The sequence below is a fragment of the Canis lupus genome, chromosome 7 (genome assembly GCF_003254725.2).
Source record: "Canis lupus dingo isolate Sandy chromosome 7, ASM325472v2, whole genome shotgun sequence".
NCBI classification, from domain to species: Eukaryota; Metazoa; Chordata; class Mammalia; order Carnivora; family Canidae; genus Canis; species Canis lupus.
Genome location: NC_064249.1, coordinates 27,225,528 through 27,244,356, shown reverse-complemented (window position 1 = coordinate 27,244,356; position 18,829 = coordinate 27,225,528). Strand labels below are relative to the sequence as shown.

General features: G+C 39.8%; 1 protein-coding gene across 3 annotated transcripts in view; it reads left to right on the top strand.

The window, feature by feature from the left end:
* FMO4 (flavin containing dimethylaniline monoxygenase 4) overlaps nt 1–18,829 on the top strand; it is a 67,345-nt gene that overhangs the window by 34,118 nt on the left and 14,398 nt on the right. For 2 of the 3 annotated variants that reach the window (XR_004817604.2, XR_004817605.2), the window contains exon 10: nt 13,435–13,537. The gene's annotated coding sequence lies outside the window, so the exon portion shown is untranslated. The remainder of the gene's footprint in view (nt 1–13,434; nt 13,538–18,829) is intronic. The other variant, XR_004817606.2, reaches the window with a different exon arrangement.

The following is an 18,829-nucleotide window of genomic DNA, read 5'->3' as shown; positions in this document are numbered from 1 at the left end:
TTTTGCTTATCAAAAGCTGAGCTACCCAGGGATGCCTGGGTAGCTCAGCGGTTGAGCGTCAGCCTTCAGCTCAGGGTGTGATCCCGGAGTCCAGGGATTGAGTCCCACATAGGGCTTCTTACATGGAGCCTGCTTCTCACTCTGCCTATGTCTCTGCCTCTCTCTGTGTCTCTCATGAATGGGTAAATAAAATCTTTAAAAAAAAAAAAAAAAAGCCTAACAGACTTGGGTTCAAATATGACCTTGTCCATGTTCTAGCTCAACAATTTTGGGAAATTCACTTTCTTACTTTAAGTCCCACTCTATGTCTATGAAATGAGGATAAATATTTCTATTGCACAGAGTTAGTGTGAGCATTAAGTAAAGTAATATACCCAGTATCTAACATAGCACCTGAGTCCTACTGAGTGATTAGTATACATATCAGTTGCATCTCCCTTCTCCCATGAGGATGCCAGCAAATGTCTTAGAACCGGCTTTCTGAAAGTCCTGTTTATAGTGCTTGCAGATTTCCATGGTCCAAATATTCCTACTGTGGACGATTTCACTCCACCCACCAATCTGAATGCAGAATTTGGAAGAAATACCTACAATTGGCCTTTGCACAAGCTGACTCACTCTCCTCCCATTCTTCACGGGTACTCCTTCTCTTTCAGATCTCAGCTCAAACACTTCTTCATCAGGGGAACTACCTTGATTCCCCAGACTAGGTCAAGTGTCCTATTATTTTTTTCACAATACCATTTGCCTTTGCTTCAGATCCTTCTCACAATTTGGTAATAATGCATTTATGATTTTTAATTACCTCTATCACACCCATTAGACTCTTAAGTGCCAGGAAGACAGAGACCATACCTATTTTGCTCTCCATTACATTCCCAGCACCTAATTCAATGTGTGGTACAAAGAAGGGGCTCAATAAATATGTGGTAAAGTAATCAAAGCAAGTAAAGATGAATAAGTAGATGGATGGGAAAATGGATGAATGGATGGGTGGAATTGAGTTTTTGTCATTCTTCCAAATTTTACGCAGTTTATGCTCTTCTAACTGCCTCCTCTGAATGCTTTTCTCCAAAGTTGCTCAAATCAGTCTTTATTAGAAGCAAAATATTTTTGATGACTGGAGAACCATGGTACAGTGGCATACTTCCTGAATGACAGTCATCTGACTACTTAATACCCAAGGACTAAAAGTCACTTGATTTTTTCAAAGCTGAGTTCTGTCAGTGAACTGGATATTCCAGTGCCAACCACTGCCTCTGCTGACTGTGAACTTGCTGCTTGCCCACTGTGCTTCAAAAGTCAGCCTCTATAATTGAGACGGCTCTCCAGAGTCCACCTTGGAACTTGGGTCCACATCCAATTTTCTTCCCTTCTGCATATGTTTCTCACCACTACTCATACATAATGCCATATATCCAAGTTACATATTAAGATCAACATTTGTCTAGCTTCGTGGCCAACATGTACATGAGAAAATGCTCTGCATCATTTGCCATCAGGGAAATACAAATCAAAACCACAATGAGATACCACCTCACACCAGTGAGAATGGGGAAAATTAACAAGGCAGGAAACCACAAATGTTGGAGAGGATGTGGAGAAAAGGGAACCCTCTTACACTGAGTAACAAGAGTCAACACCTAACCAACTGAGCCACCAAGTGCCTCCGAAAATGGATTTTTAAAAAATTATATTGATTCAAACATATGAAAAATGATTAAAGAAAATAATTTAGGTGATGCCAACTTTAATACATGAAGCAGACATTCTCCATTGGGAAAATATCCATTTGTTTACATGGCACCTGAAGCAGGAGTGGCCTAGAAATTTATTTCAATGAATGTAAGGAGTTATTACTATTAATTAAGAACCTCAGAGATCTATCTCTTTAGATCTTATACAGACTTTAACATATAAAAATTTGGGAGGAATAAAAACAAAGTTTAAATAAAAATAATTTGTATGAGGCATCAATAAGGCATGTGTGATATTATGATTTACAATAAGAAACATCCTTTTGGTCTTGTTCTCATTTCTGGCACAGAGATTCTAAAACCTTTGGAATTTCCTAAGTGATAGAGTGAAAAAGATGACTTTTGGATTCATAACAAGCCCTGTTCGACCATACCTGAGTTTATGTTAGTGTAGTGACTTTGGAAAGTCCCTAAAAATGGGGGCTGGTTGCCAGGGGAACCAACCAAATGATTAATAGGTTGGAACTTTCAGCTGGAGATTGAGTTAATAATCACTAGTGGCCAATGGTCTAAACGTATGTAGTGGAACCTCAAAAACATGAAAAACAAAACTGAACAAAAAGGACAAGTTTCAGAGGGCTTCTGGGTTGGTGAACACATGGAGGTGCTAGGAGACAGTCATTCTCACAGAGGGCATGATAGCTTTGCACTCCTCCCCTATAGGGGAGGAAGAGCTTCTCCTTCTACCCTCAAGGTCTTCAAGAGGGTTTTTTTTTTTTTTTCCTAAAGATTTTATTTATTTATTTATTTATTTGAGAGAGAGCACATGAGCAGGGGTAGGAGCAGAGGGAGAAGCAGGCTCCCTGCTGAGCAGGGAGCCCACGTGGGACTCAATCCCAGGACCCTGGGAGAATGACCTGAGCCGAAGGCAGATGCTCAATCAACTGAGCCACCCAGGCTCCCCTTCCAAGTGGTTTAAAAAATAAAATGACATGAGACATATAAGCAAGAGACAAAATCCGAGTTTTATTATATGTTCACAGAGTCCCAATAATGAAATTGAGACCCAAAGAAATGAACAAGGCAGGCAGTTTTTATACATCTTAGACAGAGGGAAATCTGTGAGGAGTTGACAGGATAGAGACAACTTAACTTTGGGAGCTTCATTTAGCAAGAAACTTTAAACAGACTTTGGGCGAGAGTGGTAAGTGAGTAAAAAGTAACCAGGGTTGTTTACCCAGACTTTTTGGCTCTAAATTTCCTACCTCTGGTAATAAGGATGTCTCTTTACCTCCTGGTACACAGAGGGTATCTTTCACATGGGAGATTTATTTCTTGCTGTCTCGTGACAAGGGGCAGTGGGAGGGTCAGAGTACTCTTTGCATTAGCTATTTCTTAGGTAATTTTTATTTAAAATAATCAGTATGCCAAAGTGGCACATTCTAGGGTAGCTGTCCTTGGCCAATACAACCCACACTTTGCCCTACGTATCTCTTACATCTGGTTGTTCTTGAGTTATTTCGTTTTATAACAAATCAGTAATGTAGCAAGGAAACTTTTCTTGAGTTCTGTGAGCCAGTCTAGTTATTTAATAGAACCTGAGGAAGGAGTATGAGCCCCTCCAATCTATAGCTGGTGGGTCAGAAGCACAGATTACAACCTAGACTGGAGATTGGCCTCCTACGTTGGGTGGTGCAGTGAAGCAAGGCTTGTGTTCCAGAATTGCTTGATGTGTGGAGAACCCACACACTTGGTGTCAGAAGTGAGGAAGTGCTTGTAGTAGAGCAATAAGAACAAAGTAGACTCAGTGGAGTGCTTTTCCTTTACAGTACACATGAAGTCATCTAAGTAAATAGATTAGGGTGAATCATTAGCTTCATGAAACTTTGTAAACCTTTCAACTAGTATTGCAAAATTCTTTCTGGTGGATTTTTGCAATTCTGACCATTTGCACTTATGTACAAAGTGTGACCTGCAGGCCACACCAATGGAAGCTTGCAGTGAAGCTTGGAATCTAATCTGAGGAATCCTTGGATCCTAGTAATGGAGAAACTGAGATCTACTTAAAGAGATGCAGCCCAGGGCGCCTGGGTGGCTCAGTTGATTAAGCATCTGACTCTCGATTTCAGCTCAGGTCCTGATCTCAGGGTTGTGAGTTCAAGCCCAGCATTGGGCTCCATGCAGGAGCCTACTTAAAAAAAAAAAAAAAAAAAAGTCCAACCCTCGTCTGATGCAGTATTTATAATCAGATCTCACAGATGGAGAGGGGCCAATAAAATGTCCAACCTGCTGTGTGTGCAGTTTCCTAGGAGAGGCAGTGAAAAATTTGGTCCATGCCTAGACTTGAGCCTTTCTAAGGTCCAAGCTAACAATGAAGCAGTTTTCCTCCAAGCAGCAAGCTATGTCTTTTCACTTACTCGATTAAGAATGAAACAAGGTTCCAGGGATAACCCATAATTCCACAACATTTTAAAAATATTACTAGTAGTTTTATCTTCTATCACTAATGTAACTTGTATTTTAAAGTATAATTTAAATGAAAGAATGCAATATTAAGAAGCCTTATGAGGCAAACCACATTTTGCTAGGTTGTTCAAGGAAATTAAAAATAAACCTGCTATAAAAATCTCTTGCTGAATAATAAAATGTGTTCAAAGCTTAGCATTACAATTAGATACTTCTGTCATGCAATTTCCAAAAATTTATCTCCTCAAAAGGAAATCCTTCAAGTGAAAAGGAAATCATTAAAAAAAAAAAAAAAAAAAAAAAAGGACTAAACTTCAGAGATTGCATCTTCTGGTTTTTAATAACTAAAAAGGAAATAAATAAAACATTTATTTTCTTGGAGTACCCTTATGCACACAAGTTCTAACATCTCAATCTCCTCCAAGATGAGCTCACTATAGTTCTTCAAGCAGACTTTAGAGTCCCCATAGGAGAAGTAATGAGAGTGCCTGCCATTCATTCTGAAAACATAAAGAGAACTATATGAACACCCATGTACACATAGAGCTCATCTGACCTTACTTTACATCATACCAGACAATCTGGTCTCCCTCTACTACCCTCAGTTAATTTTCAGGTAGCTGACAGGTCAAAAACCATCAACAAATCAGTTATAATGATCCACTGGCAATAGCCAAAGCGATTAATAGACAAAAGCAAAAAACACAAAAGCAAAGAAAAGAAGCAAGCAAGAAGGAAGACAAGGAAAGGCAAGAACTCCAACTCCAATAGAAGAGTGCTCTGGAGTCACGTGGGAGAATTAAACCATTATCCATAACTCTTGAGAACACTGATAACTTGAAAGGCAGAAAAAGTCAGCTACAATAATACAGCTTTATGGGGCCATTGGGCAGAGGGCATCCATCCTCTCTAATGTCCTAGGAGGGAAATGCTAAGTGACAGCCTACATTTATACTTAAGACACATTAGTTGGACTAAATCATCTTCCTCTGAAAGGAAATTTGGCTTCTAACAGCAGCTAAAAATCATTAGGACATGCTGTGGCTGTGAAAGTTATAAAGGCAAACCCAGAAATTACTTTTCAATTAAAACTAAAACGTAACACAGAGGTGCCTGGGTGGCTCAGCCAGTTACGTGTCTGACTCTTGATGTCAGCTCAGGTCATGATCTCAGGGTTGTGAGATGGAGCCCCACATTGGGCTCTGTGCTGGTTTGGAGCATGCTTGGAATTCTCTCTCCCTCTCCCCTTGCCCCTGCCCCCCACTCATGGTATCTACCCCCCCCTCAAGAAAAAAAAAAGAAAATATTAAAAATGAAACTGATTTGCCCTTTTGGGATGCCTGGGTGGCTCAGCGGTTGAGCGTCTGCTTTCGGCTCACAGCATGATCCCGGAGTCCCGGAATCAAATCCCATATCAGGCTCCTTGCATGGACCCTGCTTCTTCTGTCTCTGCCACTCTCTGTGTGTCTCTCATGAATAAATTTTAAAAATCTTAAAAAAGAAAGAAAGAAAGAAAGAAAGAAAGAAAGAAAGAAAGAAAGAGAAACTGATTGCTTCTGTAATTCCAAACAAGATGTTCAAAAAATGGAAAAAGGGCAGCTTGGCTAAATTAAGTAGACTATCCCCACCCCCACAAGAAGAAAACTTCATTTTGAAATATTTTTTAGGGTATGAGATAAAAATCAGTCTTACTAAGACTTCTGGTTAAACATGCCAGATAGAACACATGTTATTATGTTTATTTCATTTCTTTAAAACCCCACCAAAACAACAGTAAAGGAAAAAAAAAATAATGGGAGACAATAGCTGATGGGCAATGTCATCACATTTTAAGTAGATGAAAAGCAGATGGAATAGTAATAAACTAACAAAGTGGAGGAAGTTTACAACTTAAACTATTACAGTATTCACTTTCAACAAAGCAATTTTGTTCAAGTGAAAAAAGAATAGGTTTACTTAAGAGTAATAGAGGTTGCAATTGCTGAACCATGGCAAGTCTGAAGAGGCAAAGACAAGGTCAGCTTTTATTAGGTTTTAGGAAGAAACTGAAGAGTGCTGTCATGAACAAAAGTTTATCGGGGAATAAGAGTTTGAGATTGAGGCAGTTTCTCCTTGGCTGCACTGGTGGTTAGTGCTTTGTTTCTGGAGCAGGGAGGGAAGGATTGTCTTTCCTTTTCTTAAAGGCAGGAGATAAACTTCCATGTGAAAATGTGCCCTCCCTTGTCAAAATAATTCTTATCTTTTCTCCCTGCTGATTATGCAGTCTGCAACAAGTGGTAGATACATGCAAGCTCCCCCTTCAGGGCATCTGACTCCATTTTAAATGAGATTTTCTTTACTTTTGCAATAAGTATCACAAGAAGCCACAGAAACTTTGAAAAGCTCAGGATCTATGGGTACCCAGTACAGCAAAGGCAAAGATGGGGCAAGTAGGTAAAGCCAAGTGTGTTAAAGACTCCATTCTACAGTAATCAAGAAACTCCCAACACACAAAAGTCCAGGACCAGACTATAGTGCCCTCACAGGTGAATTCTACCAAACATTTTAAGAAGTTAATACCTATTCCTCTCAAACTATTCCAAAAAAAAAAGAAGAGAAAATCTTCCAAATTTATTCTATGAGGCCAACATTATCCTGATACCAAAACTAGATAAAGATACTACAAAAAAAGAGAACTACAGGCCAATATCTCTGATGAATATAGATGTAAAAAACCTAAACAAAATGGAGCACCTGGGTAGTTCAGTCAGTTAAGCATCTGACTCTTGGTTTTGGCTCAGGTCATGATCTCAGGGTCATAAGATTGAGCCCCACATTGGACTCCACACTGGGCATGCATTCCTATATTTATAGCTGCACTATGTACAACAGCCAAAGTACAGAAGCAGCCCAAGGGTGTATCGATTAATGGATAAGGATGTGAGATATATATATATCTCCTATATATGTATATAATATTCCATTGTGTGTGGATCCATGGATCCATTCATCAACTGATACACACAATGGAATATTATATACATATATAGGAGATATATATATCTCACATGGATCCATTCATCAACTGATACACACACACAATGGAATATTATTCAGCCATTAAAAAGCATGAAATCTTGCCATTTGCAATAACATGGATGGAGCTAGATAGAATAATGCTAAGCAAAATAAGTCAGAGAAAGATGACTACCACATGATTTCACTCACATGTAAAATTTAAGAAACAAACGAGCAAAGGGAAAAAGAAAGAGAGACAAAATAAGGAACAGACTCTTAATTATAGAGAACAAACTGATGGTAACCAAACAGGACAGGGGTAGGGGCAGGGTGGAGAGGTAAAATAGGGAATGAGGTACAACTTGTCATGGTGAGCATGGGGTGATGTAAGGAATTGTTGAATCGTTAAATTGTACACCAGAAACTAATATAACACTGTGGGGTAGCTAATTGGAATTAAAATAAAAACTTTAAGAAAAAGAAAAAAAAGTTTTCATTCTGAAGAATGAGCCCCAGCAATCCCTTCTCCCTGCCTTATGTCCAATAATACCAGCAACCAGGAAGCAAAGTAGCACTTTCCTCTCTAGAAAATCTGAATGGCTCCAGAGAAAAACTTCTGGATTCTAACTTTTAGAGGCTCCCCAGGAAAAAAAAAAAAAATTTTTTAAAAGGAGAGAGCCTAGAAATCCCAGCCTGGGGAGCCTGGGTGGCTCAGTTGGTTAAGCGTCTGCCTTTGGCTCAGGTCATGATCTCAAGGTGCTGAAATCAAGTCCTCCTTGGATTCTCTGCTCAGTGGGGAGCCTGCTTCTCCTTCTCCCTCTGTTCTTCCTTCTCTTGCTTGTACACACTCTCTCTCTCAATCTCTCTTTAAAATAAATAGATATAGATAGATGATAGATGATGATAGATAGATAGATAGATAGATAGATAGATAGATAGATAGATAGATACCAAACATTGTTTTAACACTAAAATGAATATGAACAATTTATGGAGCAAAATACAGTATTTTCATTAATTTTTTAGATAAATAGGGAGACTTCAAAGAAAGTGGGCTATGTGGGGGCTCTGCTTCTATGTGCTACTTCTCTCCCAACCCTCTGAAGTACTTTGCCCAGCTTCTCGGCCTTTTGGCTAAGATCAAGTGAAGTACTTTGCGCAGTGGCCAGGCCTTTAGGAATATTAATGCCTGAACAGTTGCATAGGAGTTTGAGAAACCTCACCAGAAACATGGTAACATTAACAAATAGCTCCCCCTGCTGATCCGATTCTTTTCTTTTTTTTTAATATTTTATTTATTTATTCATGAGAGACACACAAAGAGAGAGGCCGAGAGATAGGCAAAGGGAGAAGCAGACTCCAGGCAGGGAAAGCGATGCGGGACTCCATCCCAGGATCCCGGGATCACACCCTGAGCCAAAGGCAGATGCTCAACCACTGAGCCACCCAGGCATCCTTGCTGACCCTGTTCTTAAAGAAGCTTTCAAAAGACACTCTCCTGGAGGCAGGATTGATGGGCATTTAGTGAATCCTCATATAAGGCTGGACTGGTCCAGTTTACATACTGTGTTAATCCTGGGCAGCCTCCTGTCATTGTGGGATTACTAATCATCTGCTAAGTATCTTAGGAAATTTTCTCCTGTGTCTTCCTAAGGAGCCATTTACAGTGTCTATATTTTATTAAATGAATTGTGTGCCTCTGTGTTTCAGTAGGAGGCACGATCCCAAATTGATGGACTGGACTAGATCAGTGGATTTTGACACCTCTGTTGCTTACTTCAGGAGACCAAAGATACTGGAATGGGAGTAAAAAACCAAAGCATGGCTTAGCCACAACTCCATGTACACACACTTTTTTTAATATTTTATATATTGGAGTACCCAGTGATACTTTATTAGGGAAAATGATGCCTTGCTAAAAATGTGGAAACCAGTCATTCCTATTAACTAGTAGAAAAGAATTCTATGTACAAATGTTAAACTCTGTCATCTGGCTTACTCTGATTCCTGGTTCTGCATCCAAGTAGTGATGCTTAGTAGGTAGCTGGAGATTCACATCTAGCACGCCAGAAAGACAGTAGGTTCTCATAAAGATAGCACTGGTAATAAAGAACACTGTATTTCTGCAGTGAAGTCAGCAGGAGTATTTCTTATTTTGTTGTGTATTGACTGACAGTACAAGTCACTAAAAGCAATTCTAGGAGGGACCAAAATAGCCCAGTACAAGTAAGCAGGTACCTGAAGTTCTACAAAGACTACATATATTCTGTAGATATCTTTCCTGAATGTTATTCCTCTCAAATGAGCTTTTGGCAAAAGTTCAGGTCCCTACAGATATGTGGTCAATTAAGAGAGTACCTGCACTTCGAAAATCAATTCTGCCAATGTATATAGAAACAGTTGAGGGGCACCTGAGTGGCTCAGATGGTTAAGCATCTGCCTTTGGCTCGGGTCATGATCTCCAGGTCCTGGGATCGGGCACCACATTGGGCTCCCTGCTCAGTGGGGAGTCTATGTCTCCCTTTCCCCTCTGCGTCTCCCTCTGCTTATGCTCTCTTTCTCTCTCAAATAAACAAAAGAAAAAAATCTTTAAAAAAAAATAAAAGAAACAGTTGACAGCTACGAGGACCCAAACTTCTGTCCCATAAAGCTTGTATATGATGACTTTAGCCAGAAAAATTAGTAGCTCATGTTCCAAGTACCCAAGTGGTAAAAAGGAAAAAAATCATAATAAAAATAAGACTTCAATGAAGTGTTTTATTTTCATTTTAGCTGTGAACTTTGTGGTGAACTCTTCAAAATATTTCAATGGCAAAATGTAATCCCAGGTAATTGTATGAATTAACCTGATTGTTTATTTTACATGAACCAATTAAATGTCAGAGGACGCCTGCTGAATATGAGCATATAAAATACATATGGCCCCTGCCCTCTTAGAGCTTACATTGAAGTGGGAAGATGGAAATCCAACAAATCATCATAAAATAGATACATAATTACAGACTGTGAAAAATCTTTGAAGAAACAGTCCAGGTAGAGAAAATGAGTGACCTAATTTAAACTGCAAAGGGATGTGTGTTAAGGAAGCTCTTTCTGAGGAAGTGACATTTAAACTGAGATGTAAAAAGCAGTAATACTTCTCCAGCTAAAGAGTGGGAGGATTAAGGGTATTTCAGGCAGAAGACAGCAGGTAGGAAGTCCCTAAGGCAAAATCCTATACAGCACAAGGCTGGAACTAAGTCTCATTGGCTGGAAATCAGTGAGCAAGAATGGTAGAAAATGCTCTGCCTCACTGGCCATCAGGGAAATGCAAATCAAAACCACAATGAGATACCACCTCACACCAATGAGAATGGGAAAATTAACGAGGCAGGAAACAACAAATGTTGGAGAGGATGCGGAGAAAGGGGAACCCTCTTGCACTGTTGGTGGGAATGTGAACTGGTGCAGCCACTCTGGAAAACTGTGTGCAGGTTCCTCAAAGAGTTAAAAATAGACCTGCCCTACGACCCAGCAATTGCACTGCTGGGGATTTACTCCAAAGATTCAGATGCAATGAAACACCGGGACACCTGCACCCCGATGTTTATAGCGGCAGTGTCCACAATAGCCAAACTGGAAGGAGCCTCGGTGTCCATCAACAGTGAATGGATAAAGAAGATGTAGAGGGGATCCCTGGGTGGCGCAGCGGTTTGGCGCCTGCCTTTGGCCCAGGGCGCGATCCTGGAGACCCGGGATCGAATCCCACGTCGGGCTCCCGGTGCATGGAGCCTGCTTCTCCCTCTGCCTGTGTCTCTGCCCCTCTCTCTCTGTGTGTGTGACTATCATAAATAAATAAAAATTAAAAAAAAATAAAAAAATAAAGAAGATGTGGCTTATGTATACAATGGAATATCACTCAGCCATTAGAAACGACAAGTACCCAACATTTGCTTCGACGTGGATGGAACTGGAGGGTATTATGCTGAGTGAAATAAGTCAATCTGAAAAGGACAAACATTATATGGTCTCATTCATTTGGGGAATATAAAAATTAGTGAAAGGGAAAGAGAGAAAATGAGTGAAAATATCAGTGAGGGTGACAAAATATGAGAGACACCTAACTCTGGGAAATGAACAAAAGGTAGTGGAAGGGGAGGGGGGGGGCGTTGGGGTGACTGGGTGATGGGCACTTGGCGGGATGAGCTCTGGGTGTTATGCTATATGTTGGCAAATTGAACTCCAATAAAAAAATTTTTAAAAAAAAAGAATGGTAGAAGAGGATTTGGAAGAATCAAAGCCAATTAAGCCCAGTAAATTAGGACCTTATAGGTTATGGGAAAGATGTCTGCTTTTACGTAGGTATTGTAAATAAAAAGTATTAGAGGGATTTTTTTTAAGAGGGATTTTTTTAAACAGCTTTGTTGAGGTATAACTGACCTACTGTACAGTTTATCCACTGTAAGCCCACAGTTTGATGAGTTTTAATAAATTTATACAGTTGTGCAGCCTTCATTACAATCACGCAAAAAAGTGCTTTGTATCCATTTTGCACCTATTTATTCCCACCCCAGTCCAAGGCAACCACTAATCTGATGTCTGATGCCACCATAGGTTTGTTTTCCTAGAAATTTCATATAAATAGAATCATACACTCTGTAGACTTTTGTGTCTGGTTTGTTTCATTGCACATGATATTGTTAAGGTTCATCAGTGTCACAGTGGGTATTAGTAGTTTGTTATTTTTTATTGCTGAGTAGTATTCCAAGGTACGCATATAGCACATTCATTCATTCACCAGCTGATGGACGTTTGGATTGTTACCAGGGGGTGTCTATCATGAATAAGGCTACTATGAACATTCATCTACAAGTCTTAGTATGGACATAGGTTTTATTTCTCTTGGACTGATTCCTAGAAGTGAAATTGTTAGGTTCTATGATAAGTTCCTATTTAACTTTTTAAAAAGCTGCCAAACTGTTTTCCCAAGTGGCTGTATGATTCTACATTCTGACTGAAAATGCATGAGGCTTCCAGTTTCTCTACATCCTCATGAACACTTGCTGTTGTCAGACTTTTTAATCTTAGTCATTCTAATGGGTATGTACTAGTATCTCTTTGTGGCTTTAATTTGCATTTCCCTCGCAAATAATAATGTTGAACATCTTTTCTGTGTTCATTTTTCCTGTTGTATATATTGTGGGGTTTTTAAAGATTTATTTATTTATACATGAGAGACACACAGAGAGAGGCATAGACATAGGCAGAGGGAGAAGCAGACTCCTCATAGGGAACCTGATGCAGGACTTGATCCCTGGACCCCAGGAGCACGACCTGAGCTGAAGTCAGAAGCTCAACCACTGAGCCACCCAGGTATTCCTGTTGTATATATTGTTTAGTAAAATATTTATTCGAATCTTTTGCCCATTTTTAAAATGAGGTTGTTTGTCCTATTATTGAGTTGTAAGAGTTCTTTATATATTCTGAATATAACTTTATCAGATATATGATTATAAATATGTCCTCCCAGTCTGTAGCCCATCTTATCATTTTCTTACCATATAGGAATTTGAATAAATGGGGATAACAATGCAAGTTATGAAGCTCTAGTATAGGCAGAAGATGTTAGTCTTAATGGGGATAGTGAAGGTGGAGAAGAACTGACAGATTTCAGATATATTTTAGATAGAATACAGATAGATTAGACGTTTGATATGAAGGAAACAATATCAAAGATACTCATGATTTATTCTGTATGAAAATAGATTGGATAGAGGCACTATTTTCTTTTTCTTTTTCTTTTTCTTTTTTTTTTTTTGAGGCACTATTTTCTGATATGGGGGAGATGGAATGCAAGTCAAATTTGAGAATGAGAATACCATGAGTTCAGTGAAAATAAGATGGGAAGGAAGTGTGGTTTTGAGATGTTTGTGAGCTTTCCAAACGGAGCTCTCCAGTGATTAGAGATAGAAATAGGGACGTAGAGCTCAGAAACAATGAGTAATAATGAATAATATGAATAATATTTTTATAGGATAGATTCTTAGAAATAGGAGCGTTGGTCAAATAGATAAAATCATAGATACTGTTATTTAAAAAATTCAACTGAGAAAATTTTAAAGATCTTACTGGCTTTATTCAATGATTCATGAATTGGGCAGCATCCAATCTAGCAGAAATGAGCTCTGAAGAGCTGTACCAAATGAAAGACTTTTATAAGCAGAAGGGAGTAGAATAGGGAAGTGATACTAGACAAATAAAGCTGGTTGATTATTGCAAGGTCATTTTCTTTTAGGGAATGGCAGGAGTCTATCAGACAGATTACCTAATTAATGCTGATCAGATGATTCCTGACTGACTGGCTTAAGATTCCATTTCTAGAAGAGCTGAAACTGTAAGTAAGTCTACATTTGGTGACTTGGGCTTAGCATTCCTGACTCCATTTTGGCTGTTATCTTGTTTTTAACACTACCAAATGCTATTCAGTGTCCTTTCTCCTTTACACCCCTTGCAAATCTAGATAGTAACAATCTTTTTTTTTTTTTTTTTTTTTTAGAGTGAAAAAGAGAGAGAGAGAGAGGGAGGATGAGCACAGGCATCAGGGAGAGATAGAGGGAGAGGGAAAAATAGATTTCCCATGAAGCAGGGAGTCCATCGCAGGGCTAGATCCCAGGACCCCAAGATCATGACCCAAGCTGAAGGCAGACATCCAACTGACTGAGCCACCCAGGCACCACTCTTTTTTTTTTTTTTTTTTGTAAGAATTATAAGGAAAATACACAGCAAAATGGAGCTGGCAGGTGGTAGAAGTGAAAGATCTGGAAAACCTTAAATCACCAAACATGCTGCTCAAACACAGCTTCCTGCTGTGAAGAATAGTGATTTGTCCCTTATCCCACCTGCCTTTCCTGATTCCAAGAAATCTGCTCCTCGGGATCCCTGGGTGGGCTCCTAACAGGACTGGGCCCAGGGAGTACCATTTTCTAATCTGTTCTCTTTCTGGGAGTTTCAGACAGGTTGTATAGTTTTCAGGCTTCCAAGATATAGAGGTCAGTATAGAGAAAGGAAGGATGTTGCAGACCTTTCTTACAGAATCTTGCCTGGCCCCAGCCCTCAGAATTTGTTGGTGCCAAAGAAATGAACCCCACAGAATTGGGGCAACATAGGCAGTAGAACAGTGAACAATGAGGCTGTGTCAAAGAGGGAGTGAGCAGCATCATATCTGGTAGAAGCTGGCCATGAAGTAGATAGCTGGCACTTGGGCATCTCCCATGCCTCCCCCTGGACTCACAGTACAGTTGAAGAGATGCAGAGGAATTTGCAGGAAGAGGCAAATTGGAGCCTGTAGTTTACCTGTTCCCAGGGTGTCAATAGCCAAGACTTTTCCTTGGCCAGGAGTCTCAAAGGGTGCCCCTTTCACCTTATGTAAGAAAATGTGCATAACCTGCCAGCTTCAGAAGTCCATCCAGATTGAGGCATGGCACTCATCTCTGCCGGTACCAATCTTCTTTCCAAATGGCCCTTTATATAAACTTCTGTCTCCTATATTTTAATTTATAAATAAATGTGAAACACCAAATTTTGTTTTGACTTCACATCTACCTGATTCTTGGTTGAGCAACTGTGATACTGTGATTTATAAGAAATACATATTTGGTGATTCAGATTATCAAAATATATTTCTCATATATATTTGATCTTTGAACACAGTTTCTGCCTCACAGTTCCCAAAACTCTTGGAATTTCCTGAGCAATAAGAGCAGCGGGAACATCTTTTTTCATAATATTTGATCTCCTGTACTCAGTTGTTACAGAGCCATAAAAGTGAAATGCGTGTATTGTTATTTACAACTTTCTTTCCACCACAACTGGGTTTATGTTAATGATGTGACTTTTGGAAAGCACACCAAGGTTGGTATTTTCAGTTCTATTCCTTGACTTCCAGAGAGCAAAGAGGGGTAGATGTTGAATCAATCATGCCTATATAATGAAGCCTCCATAAAAACTCAAAAGGAAAGGATCTGGAAAGCTTGTAGGTTGGTGAACCCATGGAAATTTATGGAGAATGGTATGCTCTAATAGGGTATGGAAGGCCCATGCCCTTCTTACATACCTTGCCCTACGAATCTCTTCCTTCTGGCTATTCCTGAGGTGTATCCTTCTATAATAAACCAGTGATTTAGTAAATGAAATGTTTCTAAATTCTGTGAGCCACTTTGGCAAATTAATCAAACCAAAGGAAGGGGTTGTGGAAACCTCTCTTTTATAAGCAATGACTCAGAAGCACAGGTGACAACCTAGGACTTGTGACTGGCATCTGAAGCCAGAGAGAAGTCTGGTGGGACTCAACCCTTAACCTGTATGATCCGATGCTATCTCTAGGTAGATAGTGTCAGCATTGAGTTGAACTGTAGGACACTCCTCTGGTTTCAGAGAATAGCTTGGTGGTGATGGTATGGGAAACCCCCCTCTCCACACACAATGGAACTGGTCCCACACATTGGAATTAGATACAGAACTTTTAGCAACTTTTTAAGTAAAGGGGCCATTTGTCTTTCTTCCTTTGTGATTCCACAACTACTACTGTTTGTGTGTTTGTTTTTAATTAATGATTGTAGGAGATTTTTCTGGTATAGAAACATTAACCCTCTGTCTATTATGTATGTTGCACAGATTTTCTCCCAGTCTGCCTTTTATCTTTTATGTTATTTATGGTAACTTTCATCATAAAAGCACTTTTAATTTTACAAGAGTACTTCTGTTTATCTGTTGTGGCTTCTAAGTTGGGTGTCTTGCTTGTGCTTTCTCCTCCCCCAAATTACTAAAATAATCTTTGTTTTATTTTAATACATTATAGTAGAGTCCCTTATGCTTAAGCCTCTAAACAAGGTGAAATTTCTTTTGTGACACACTGTGAGATAAGAATAAACTTTTTTTCCTAAATAATAACTGATTTTCTCAATATCATTTATTAAATATTCCATCATTCCTCTTTGTTTTGAAAGGCCACCTTAATATACTAAATTCCCATAAATTACTGGATTCTTTAAAGAGGATCTACTGACATTTTTTTACAGTAAGAGATTACAGTAAATCCTGATAATAAAATCATGGTATCAGCATATAGGAGTGCTTATCTCCTTAGCAAGGGGTCATCCACACAGCTCAGAGAGAGATGATGTCAAGCCATTACAAAAGAGTTGCTTTAAAATGAAGGTGTAGACTACATCACATTACATTTTACTTCCAACTGAATTAAATTTATCTATTGACCCAGATTTTCATATGCCATTAAAGTACAGCTTCTACATTAGTTTTAGTAGCTCTGGGGATTCTATGAAGCTAAACAGCGAAGTTCAGAATAGATTCCTGACCACAGAGGCAAAGGCCAAGGAAAGATCAATAAAAACTGCAAATAACTGTGTGCTTAAAAAAGAGATTTCAGCACAAAGTGATGAATAAGATGGTGGTCAATAATGGAAGAGCAGTGCCTAATTCTCTTTGTCTTGTCCTGTTAACTATTTACCTGACAGACCCCAGCTTGGAATTTGTCCAGAAGACTTACTGGCCAGCATTTTAGACTTAACAACTAGTGAGTTCAAGGTCTATAATCTGTGAGGAATGGAGAATTGACCATTAAAAAATGGAAAAGACCAACCTTTAAGCCCAACCAAATGGGCCCATTCTAATGGGGTTACAATACAAACAAGTGCTACAAAATAAAGCCACTACTCCACAAGTCTTGAATATCCTAGAGGCAGGCGATTCCCATCAGCACTTTGTTTATTTGGAGCCATGCAGTATGAGGGTGTTCTCAGTCAGAAAAAGGGTTAGGGTTGATTTCCTTATTTGATGTTCTTCTATTATTCTATTCCTAAGAAAATAAGAATGAAGATTTTTGAGTTGAATTCGTTTTTCCAATGTTATTATTCAAAAGCAGAGCAATTTACTAAGTCCTTTCTTCTCAAAATCCATGATCTCAAAATAGCTCCTATAAGTATCATTGTCTTCCCTGTCTGTTAACTGGCTGATAAAAACGCCTAGAGGGTGGAGGAAATGAAGCAAAATGCCAATGCAAGTCAGACTTCCTTAAAGTGCTGGGACCAGCCCTGATTCCAGGTCAGGCACCTGAGTCCCCATGGCTGTCAGTAAATCACCCTGTGCAAATGTAAATCCCTCTACCAACAGGAAAATGTCCCATTGCCCTGAGAATAGCTCAAATCTGCCCAAGAGGAAGAGGTTTAGATTCGCAGTCCTAAACTAAGACAGTTGCAAGCGATTTCATTACTCATTTTTTTTTCTAAACCAGCCAAATATTTTATTCGGAATATCAAAATGTACTCATCACTTACTCTAGATAGAAGTCTATTTCCTATCTATAAAATGTGTTGGGACAGCCGGGTGGCTCAGCGGTTTAGCACCGCCTTACGCCCAGGGCCTGATCCTGGAGACCCCGGATCAAGTCCCATGTCGGGCTCCCTGCATGGAGCCTGCTTCTCCCTCTGCCTGTGTCTCCGCCTCTCTCTCTCCCACTCTGTGTCTCTCCTGAATAAATAAATAAATAAATAAATAAATAAATAAATAAATAAATAAATAATAAAATAAAAGAAATTGCTATATAAAATGTGTTGGCAGGGTGCCTGGGTGGCCCAGTGGTTGAGCGTCTGTGTTTGGCTCAGGTCATGATCCCGGGGTCCTGGAATCAAGCCCCAAGGTGGGCACCTTGCTCAGGTCATGATCCCGGGGTCCTGGAATCAAGCCCCAAGGTGGGCACCTTGCTCACCCACACTTCTCCTTCTCCCTCTGCCACGCCCCCTGCTTGTGCTCTCTCTCACTCTCTCAAAAATAAATAAATAAAATCTTTCTTAATTTTTTAAAGATTTATTTATTTATTCAAGAGAGACAGAGAGAGAGGGAGGCAGAGACACAGAGGGAGAAGCAGGCCCCCCACAGGGAGCCTGATGCAAGACTCGATCCCGGATCCCAAGACCACAACCCCAGCCAAAGGCAGGTGCCCAACCGCTGAGCCACCCAGACGTCCCTAAAATCTTTTTTTAAAAATGTGTTAGCTTGAATGATATCCTGACTCCATCTTGCTCAGGAACTTATATGATTCTATAAGTGTAGGTCTGTAGGAAGAATTGGCACAATAGCAGTTTCTGAGGAGGCAGGGCGAACCTTTCTCAGAATGCTTGCTCACCATGAACTGAGAAACACAAACAGGTAGATGAATATAAGAGTATCATCTAAAGGGGATCCCTGGGTGGCTCAATGGTTTAGCGCTTGCCTTTGGCCCAGGGCACGATCCTGGAGCCCCGGGATCAAGTCCCACGTCGGGCTCCCGGCATGGAGCCTGCTTCTCCCTCCTCCGGTGTCTCTGCCCCTCTCTCTCTCTCTCTATGTCTATCAAAAATAAATAAATCTTAAAAAAAAAAAAAAAAAGAATAGAATCTAAAACAAAGGAGGCAGCATGCTAAAGACACTTTGTACTTCCTGGTTCACATTCAGAATATCATATTCTGCTCTAGGAAACACATCCTAACAATGATGCTGATAAAGTGGAAGGTAGTCAGGAGAGGGTGATCAGGATGGTGAGGCATGAGGATACCTTGTGCTGTAAAGAACATTGGAAGGCTAGAGGGTTAGGTCAATATTTGGAGCTCCTGGGAAGATTGACAGGGGGCTTACCA